The sequence below is a fragment of the Halichoerus grypus genome, chromosome 1, assembly GCF_964656455.1.
Source record: "Halichoerus grypus chromosome 1, mHalGry1.hap1.1, whole genome shotgun sequence".
In the NCBI taxonomy this organism is placed as follows: Eukaryota; Metazoa; Chordata; class Mammalia; order Carnivora; family Phocidae; genus Halichoerus; species Halichoerus grypus.
In genome coordinates, this window is record NC_135712.1 from 146,280,153 (window position 1) to 146,288,959 (window position 8,807).

Below are 8,807 nucleotides of genomic sequence, written 5' to 3' on the forward strand. Positions count from 1 at the left end.
GGCAGGGCCAGGTTTCCTTGTGGGCCCCACTCCCACCCCCAGCCCTCAGCCAGTGTGGTACTACTGCCTGAGAGAGCACGGGGAGGCCTTCTGACTGATGAGGAGGGATTTACGGCCACAGAACTGACCTTACAGCACACAGAGAGAGTGAACCACGGCCAGCAAACTGGCGTCATGAATAAGTGAGACCAGCATTTGCATCTGGCTACAACATTCACATCTGCATGACCCTGGGAGAATCATTTAACCTCTCTTTGCCTAAGTTTTCTTGCTTTTTAAGTGGAAATAATAACGGGATCGTCCTAAGGATTAAGTGATTTGTGGAACACACAGCATGCCCTCCGTCATAAAGGGCTCATACCAGGCCTCTATGGCGACTGCACTAAGATTCTGGGTATTCTATTGGTCATTTCTGCAACAGACTATATCCATTAACTTTTTTTTAAGACTGTATTTTTTATAAGTAATTTTAGGTTCTCAGCAAAACTGAGAGGAAAGTACAGAGTTCCCACACACACTCTGCCACCACACATGCATACTTTTCCATTATCAACAGCCCTTCCTCCCCAGTGGTGCATTTGTTACAATTGATGAACCTATGTTGATCATCATAACCACCCAAAGTCCCTATTTTACTTTAGGGTTCACTCGTGGTGTTGTACATTCTATGCATTTTATCTGTTAACTTCTGCCATGTAATGAATCACCTAAAACTTAGTGACTTCAAACAATAATTTATTTAGCTCATGATGCTGTGGGTTGACAATTTGAGCTGGGCTCAGATGGATGGTTCTTCTGGCCTCGACTCACTCATGCTTATGCAGTCAGTTGCCAGGCCACCTAGGAACTGACTGACTAGGATGGCCTCAGCTAAGATGGCTTGTCTCTACTCCACATGACCTCCATCCTCTATCTTGCTAGCCTCAGTAGTCCCATGACTGAGGGAACAGTAGTCCCTACTGTAGGGAACATCAACCTGCTTTTTAAATCCAAGCACCACAAGTTCTATACTGTCCTCGTCAGCTCCAGCCCACCCAGGTATCCAAGAGCAATCCAGTATGAGTAGCAGGAGATCCTCAGTAAACCCCCATGCTTCCACTTTCCACCTACAGCCATGGCCCTTCTTTGCTAACACTTGCCCCTAACCAAGCTGATATTAACAACACATACCTAGCCAGATATCAGGGCCATCTCTTCTAGCCTGGTCCTCTTCAACTCATATGACATCATCTCACTTCTGCAAATCCATTGCTAGATGATAAATTTAAAAATATATTAGTAGGAAATCACTGAAATCTTTATTCTGAAACAAAAATCCCACAGTGAAACATGAGGTGAGTTGCTATGAGAGAAATTTACACCATCTGATCATCTAAAATTCTATTCTTTGTCCTGCCACCAACTCAGCAAGAAGCATTAATTGAGTTACTTTCTCTCTGGGCCTTTTATTCCTTGTCTCCCTGCTCTGCTCCCCATGTCTTACAGAAGAAGGCCACCAGCTGCCCAACACTTCCCTAGATTTCCAGCTCCCAGGCCAGAGGGTCAGAAGTGCTGGTGAACAGGGATGTTAAGGGTTAATAGGAATGTCTCCATCCCAAGAGAATGCTGAGACTGATTGGCTAATTCTAAGGTGATTGACTAACATTCCTTATCTGTTGAGACTCCATAAAGGTCCAAAGTTTGTACTCAGCCCTGTTAGCAAGTGATGGAGTAATGTGTCTAGCTGGTCATTCCAGTTGGAGTTTCCTGTGTGTGTTAATATCTACCTCCTAAATGATATGACTGCTAGGGAAAACAGTATGGAAGTTCCCCCAAAATGGAATAGAACTACCATATGATTAGCAATCCCATTTCTGTGTATTTATCCAAGAGAATTAAAATCCAGATCTTGAGAAAATGTTCACTGCATTAGTTACAACATTATTTACAATAGCCAAGAGGTGGAAACAACCTAACTGTCCATCAGTGGATGAACAGATAAGAAAAATGTGGTATATACATACAATGGACTATTACTCAGCCATAAACAAGAAGGAAATCTTGTCATATGCTACAACATGGATGAACCTCAAAGACATTATGCTAAGTGAAATAAGCCAGTTATAGAAGGACATGTACCTTGTTTCCATGTTTCCAATTATATGATGTATCTAAAGTAGTCAAAGTTGTAGAAACAGAAAGTAGAATGGTGGTTGCCAGGGCTAGGGAGATGGAAATGTAGAGGTCCAGTTATGCAAGACAAAAAAGTTTTAGAGCTCTTCTGTACTACATTGTACTGAGAATTAACAATACTGTACTATATACTTAAAATTTTGTGAAGAGGGTATACCTCATGTTATATGTTTTTACTGCAATAAAAAAAGATGATAACAATAATTATCTCCTACCTTCCCATTGTTGGATGGTAAAGATATTTCATGTGAAAATGGTTTGGAAGCAGGTAAAGTACTATGCAAATGTAAGGGATTATTACTTTGATTATTATGGTACCCCACCTCACCTTTTTTTCTATTTCAGAATGCAAGATTATCTTCTAATTAAGTCTAAATTGCTGGAAGAGGCTACACTTTACACCAGACCCTCCAGTAGTCTTCTGGTGCCAAACACCAGACAGGGCATCAACACAAGTGATCGCAAGCAGGCAAGACTCCTTAACCACAGACAGAGAAGTGCTGATGCGCAAAGTTGAGAAAACACTGCCTTGTGGAGCTATCTTCCAGTTTGTATATGATATCCAAAGGCAGAGCTGTGCTCTCCAGCCATGAAATCAAAGATATTTTTCACACCCTGGCCAGAGATGTTTCAAAGGGGGAGTCAGAGACAGGAGCATTAAAAAAAAAGAACAAAAAAAATGCCATTGCATCTCCAGCTTAAAAGGAAAAAAAAAGTTCATCTCCAGAAGCTAGCACAGTGCCCAATACATAGTATTCACCAGCCAAGGTACATAGAAAATATTGGTTGGATGAAGAATGGATGGATGGTGGATGGACAGAAGAAAGGGAGTAAAAATGAATGAACAAGCATAAAAATGCTCCCAAGTTGGGCTTCTATCTTTACGAAGAGATGTCTGCCCACCAAAATGATCAGAAACTGCTATTCAACTAGTACCAAGGCAGGTTTTCATCATGAACAGCTTTTCATGACCCAATGTTAGTCACAATGCCATTGTTAGCTTGAAGGATGACTTCCTACAAAATTACAAAAATGATCCCCTCTTGGAGGGTGATTAGGAAAAGGCATCTACTCTGGGCTGGCATAGCCAGGCCCCACACCTTGGATTCTAGTGCCTGTTCATTCCCTCTGTTAGGTATTTCTGTGCAATGCACAAAACGAACATCTGGACTAAGTGGCTTTGATTAGTTGTATGATGAAGCAAAAGCTAATAACTTGGAAGGAGACAGACTGTGGCTCAGTGGTTTGTCAGGCTCCCTTCTCCAGCCCCCTTTCGGGCTGGAATCAGGGTTTGACAGCCAGCGGCCTTAAGTGAGCACACACAGAGGTGTTCTGGCAAAGAGTCAAAGAAAAAGAATCCTGTGTAATCTTTACCCAGATCAAGATAAGCAATATTTCCACAAAGACTTCTCTCCTGCCCCTTTCCAGACCCTTTCCCAACCCTAGCTCCCTTAGGCTAGATTAAGACCTCTATCACTATGTATCAGTTTTGTCTGTTCTTTCATAAAAACAATCATACAGTATGTTCTCTTTTGTGTCCAGCTTCTTTAACTCAACATAATTGTGTTTGAAATTAGTCCATTATTGTGAGTTGCATTAGCTCATTACTTTCATTCTGAGGAATATATTCAAATGGCCAAACCACATATGAAAAAGAAGATACCCAAGTGGCCAAGTCACATACAAAAGGTGTTCAAAGTCGTTAGTCATCAAGGAAATACAAATTAAGCCCACAGTGAGATATCTCTACACCTTCACAGGACTAGCTAAAAACAAAGACTGACAATATCAAGAGTTGGTGAGGACATGTAGAATCTGGAACTCTTGGACACCACTGGTAAAATCACTATAGAAAACTGTTTGGCTTTCTAATAAACCTAAACATTCGTGTCTTCTATGACCCAGTAATTCTACCCCCAGGTATTTACTCAAGAGAAATGAAAACATAAATCTACAAAACGACCTGTACAAGAAAGTTCCAGTAGCTTTGTTTATAAAAGTCCCAAGTGGAAACAGCTGAGAGCTCCATCACTAAGAGAAAGGATAAACTGTGGTATGTCCACACAATGGACATGTCACTCTTAACTCTCTGGGGCTTCAGTTTATGGGAAGAATAATGTTTATACCACATACAGAATCATTAGAAGAACAATGTGGAAAGTGGCTTACAAATATAGGATTTATTTTTGGTTTTGTCACTACATAAGTAAGAAAAAGACAAAGAAAAGTAAGTGAAAAAAAGACACAAACCAACATGCTGTTGGCTGCCAACTCTTAAACCTACTTAAATATCTTATCTCCCTAGATCCAGCTACCATTTTGCTGACCTACAAGCAAGAAATAGTCATGAAATGAAACCATTTTTGCCAAAACAAAAACAAGGTAACCAGAAGGGTTAGTCTTAGAGCCTTAAGCTTTAAGAAACAGCCAAATTTCCTGCACACGTTTAATCTGCTTAACTTAGAAATCTCAAAGCATCTGCTTCTGCATCTTTTCCATCATATTGATTTTGTTTTATTATTAAATGCCTCATCTTTTATTCTGTTTTAATCAGCAAACCACTTCAAAACTCTGGAAACAAGCAGGAAAATAATCACATGCCTACACACATGCACTCAGATACAAATATGCACATATGTTGCCTTCCCCATCTATGTGTATATGGAGGTCGTCATGTTTTCTACATCTCTACATACAATAAGCATAATATAAAGCAATGAGTCACTTGATAGCAAACATGCCAGCACATATACATCTGCGTGAGGTTCCCCAAAGTGGAGACTTTCTACCCTTATTCCCACAATGCTGTTCTTGCTCAAAACATTTTTGGATCTTTGGAAGCTGTGTTATATAAAGAATTGTGAAAATAACAGAGCCTGTTGAGTTAGGAGGAGAAAAGCCTACCCTTAAATATTTGAAGAGTCATTGGGCAAAAGAAGCAATACGTGTTTTATAGCCATTGTACATATGAGGAAACAGGTTCCATTGTGTGTCACAGCCAAGTAGGGTACTGGCTTGATGTGAGCTCAGGCAGTCTGCCCCTGATCTGCTCTACCACTGGCCTCTTAGAATAGAATGGGACAGACTAATGATGAAAGAATGATATTGCACCCCAGGTGTTCTGGTGGAAGAGTACTGGGATACAGTGAGTGCTTCAGGGGGAGAGTGCTCAGTCAGCCCCGAGGACTGGGGGTGTGGTGGTGGGTGCCAGGAAGGACTTCAGGGAAGAACTGCCATTCACAAGGAAAGGACTTTAAAAAGCTGATTCGACTATTTGCAGACTGGTGGGTTCTTATGTTCTCACCTTTTTCCAAGGTTGGATCAGAAAAAGCCAGATAGGACTTATAACATCCTGTACCTCATCACTATCCTAATGTTTGTCTGGTCCTCAAAGAGTGTTTGAACTCTCTCCTGCCAATAGGGATCTTGAGACAGCTTTGGAAAATGGGGCCACTGCAGGGATATAAGTGACCTGCCAAGGCCTTCTCCCCTCTGCCTCCTAGACTCTAGAAATTCATCATCAGATCTTTCTTTAGCAGTCAGGTGGTGGTCCAAGGAGTGTGTGTGCATGCGTGCATGTGTGTGTGCATGGGCATGTGTGTGTGTGTCTGTCTGTGTGTCTGTGTGTCTGTGTGTTGGAAGGGAGGTGGGGAGGGGGCTGCCTCTCCCCCGGCCCCAGAGCATCCTGCTCCTGTGCATGTGAAGCTGAAGCTGCCTGGCCCTTTGATCAAGACCCCATGCTGTGCCTTGTTCAGGGAATTTTTAAATTCTCTTTCATTTTATTGAGCGACTTCACTCCCCACCTCCCATCCCTGAGTCAGGTCTCAGGATTATTGGGTCCTTCTCTTCATTGATTTGTTTTCCTGACCTTTGTAGTAGATACTGAAATATATGGATGGAACAAGAAAGGAAGGAGGAAAGGGAAGGGGAGGGAGCCCGGGTAGCCTCTGGAAGGGAAGGCTCATGGTGAGGATCTTGGGTCTGGCCACATTTTACAGAAAAGAGACAAGTCAGGTGGCAGTTGCCTGGTGCCCCAGAAGAGGAAGCCCCTGGTTTATGGGGGCTGACCACTGAAGACCAGGCTGAGGTCACAACTCTGGTCCCCCACAAGCACCAGAGACTGATGCTGGACCTCTGTGTCTCTATGCATTTGCTTTCTATTGAAAAAACTCCTGTGTCAGCTCCGTCTTTCATTCTTTTGGAAAATACCTGCTCCACTCCACTCAAGGGTCTGCACTAGGAACTCATGCATGCTCTTCTTTCCCTCTGTCTCTGAGTCTCAGTTTTGTATTAAACCCCATGTCCTCAGACCAGCCACATTGGTACAGGTTCCATCATCAACACTGAGAAGGAAGAAATGAATATTTGTGGAGTACCCACTGCCCATCATTGTAAGAGGTGTTTAATTTGTATTATGGGTTACTAGGCCAGACTTTTCCTGCTGTTCCAGATACGAAGCTGGGACCCACAGTGGAGCCACCAACTGGAAGGCAGTGCTGGATCTAAGACATGTGGTTCCTCCCAATGGGTATGAGTGCTATTCCCACCTCAAAGCTAAGTGAGAAGGCTTCAAGAGTCAGTAAAGATCTGGGATTCCTGCAAGATGGGGAGACTGGCCCCTCAACCCCAGGGAGGCACTGTGTCCACCGAGCAGGAGACATGCCTGAAGAGGAGGCACAGGGCAGAAGGGGACAGCCCAGAGCAGCCCATACCTCATTGTTTGGTGAGGCTGATGATCTGAGTCCCCTGAAGGTCAAGCATCAAAGTGGCTGGACTTGACTTGTCTTTCCTGTACTCTACTCAGGTGGCCTGCCTGCTAGGCACAGGGAGGCAGGAGGAGGTAGTGTGGTTGACTCCATAGTGAAAATTAAGTGGGGAGTGGGAGAGGTCAGCCAGCATCAGGGAGTTACCACAGGACCCTTCAAAGGCCCAGACATACATCGTGCAAGAACGCCTCGTCCTTGGACTCATGTCACAGAGAATATCAACAACCAGTCAGTGTTGGCCCAAGAAATACCAACAGCCCCCAAAGGAAGCACCAGAGATGGGCACAATTATATAAAGAGAGGCTTGTCCTCTTTTTAAATATTTTTTTGAGAGAGAGGAAGAGAGAGAGAGAGCGCACACACACAGGAAGAGGGAGAAGCAGACTCCCTGCTGAGCAGGGAGCCCAGTGCGGGGCTCGATCCCAGGACGGTGAGATCATGACCTGAGCTGAAGGCAGACACTTAACCAACTGAGCCACCCAGGCACCCCAAGAGAGGCTTGTCCTTTTCTGTTTCCTTCCACCAGAGAGACCATTCTGGAAGAACTAGGCTCTGAAGGAGTGGAGGAGTGCTGCAAGCTACCTAAAGGGAGGGCGGTAATGTAGATGAGATCTGAGTGGAGTTTGCAAGTTTTTGCAAGCAGGCTCTGCAAACACCCCTGCCCATATCCCCTCATCTTCACCTTTGAGTTCACACAGGCCTGACTTCCAGCTGCCAGAGCCTGCATGTCTTTGCCTGCAAGCCTTTCTCTGGCCACTGAAGCCTTTTCTGCCCACAAATAAGTGCTGGGGAATTGACATCCCCCTAGAAGCAGCCCTCATCCACTGATAGGTGGGATTTGGTGTATAAATACCCCAGCTTCTTCATTTGTGTAGAATAACTCTGAGTCACTTGTTCTACACTATATTAGTTATCGACTGCTATATGACAATTTATCCCCAAAGCATAGAAGCTGGAGAACAGCAACACGTAAGTATTACCTCTCAATTGGTCAGGAATTCAGAAGAAGCCCGAATAGGTAGCTCTGGCTCCAGGGTGCTCCTGATTTTGCAGTCAAGATGTCAGCCGGGGCGGCAATCAGTTGAAGGCCTGACTGGGGCTGACTGATCTGTTTCCGAGCCAGCTCACTGACATTGCTGGCTGCTGACAGGCCTCAGTGCACCACCACTCAACTTTGTGATCTGCGGCTGGCTTCCTCTGGGGCTCTAATCCAAGACAGTGAGAGACCAAGGTGAGAACAGAAAAGTCTTTTGCAGCCCAGCCTCAAAAGTCAAATACTGTGTTAATTATCAATGTCTGCATAACAAATTACCCCAAGACTTAGTAGCTTTAAAATATGTATTAACTCACAATGTCTATTGGTCAAGAATCTGGGCACAGCTTAGCTGGGTGCCTCTTTGTGCCTCTGACTCAAAATTCCTCACCAGGCTGCTCCCCTTGTGGACCTCTCCATAGGGTAGCTCACAGCATGGGGGCTGGTTTCTTCTCAGAGCTAGTGAAGAAGAGAGCCAGAGAATACAAGCAAGGCAAAAACCAGAGTCTTTTTGCAACCTAATCTCAGAAATGACATGCATCAGCTTTGTCATATTCTATGGTTAGAACGGCATCACTTCTTATATGGTTGCAAATGGCCTACACCTAGGGAGGGGACTGTACGAGGTCAAGCATACCAGCACGTAGGAAGAATTGGGGCCATCTCGGAGGCTAACCTACCATGGTAGAGCATCACTTCTGCTATATTCTACTGGATGCGCAAGCCCCACACATAGTTCAGTGTGGAAAGGAATTACACAAAGGCACGAATACCTGGAGGTGAGGATCACTGGGGCAGACTTGAAGGCTGACCCCCACAAAAACTGTCTCCAGAGT

General features: G+C 44.2%; 1 long non-coding RNA gene across 1 annotated transcript; it reads right to left on the minus strand.

Moving 5' to 3' along the window:
* Positions 1 to 1,147: 1,147 nt before the first annotated feature.
* Positions 1,148 to 8,435, minus strand: LOC118555102 (uncharacterized). The gene is made up of 3 exons (XR_013443601.1): positions 8,289 to 8,435; positions 7,919 to 8,143; positions 1,148 to 1,251 (listed from the first exon to the last, which is right to left on the minus strand). It is a non-coding gene; the product is annotated as an uncharacterized LOC118555102 (long non-coding RNA).
* Positions 8,436 to 8,807: the final 372 nt, after the last annotated feature.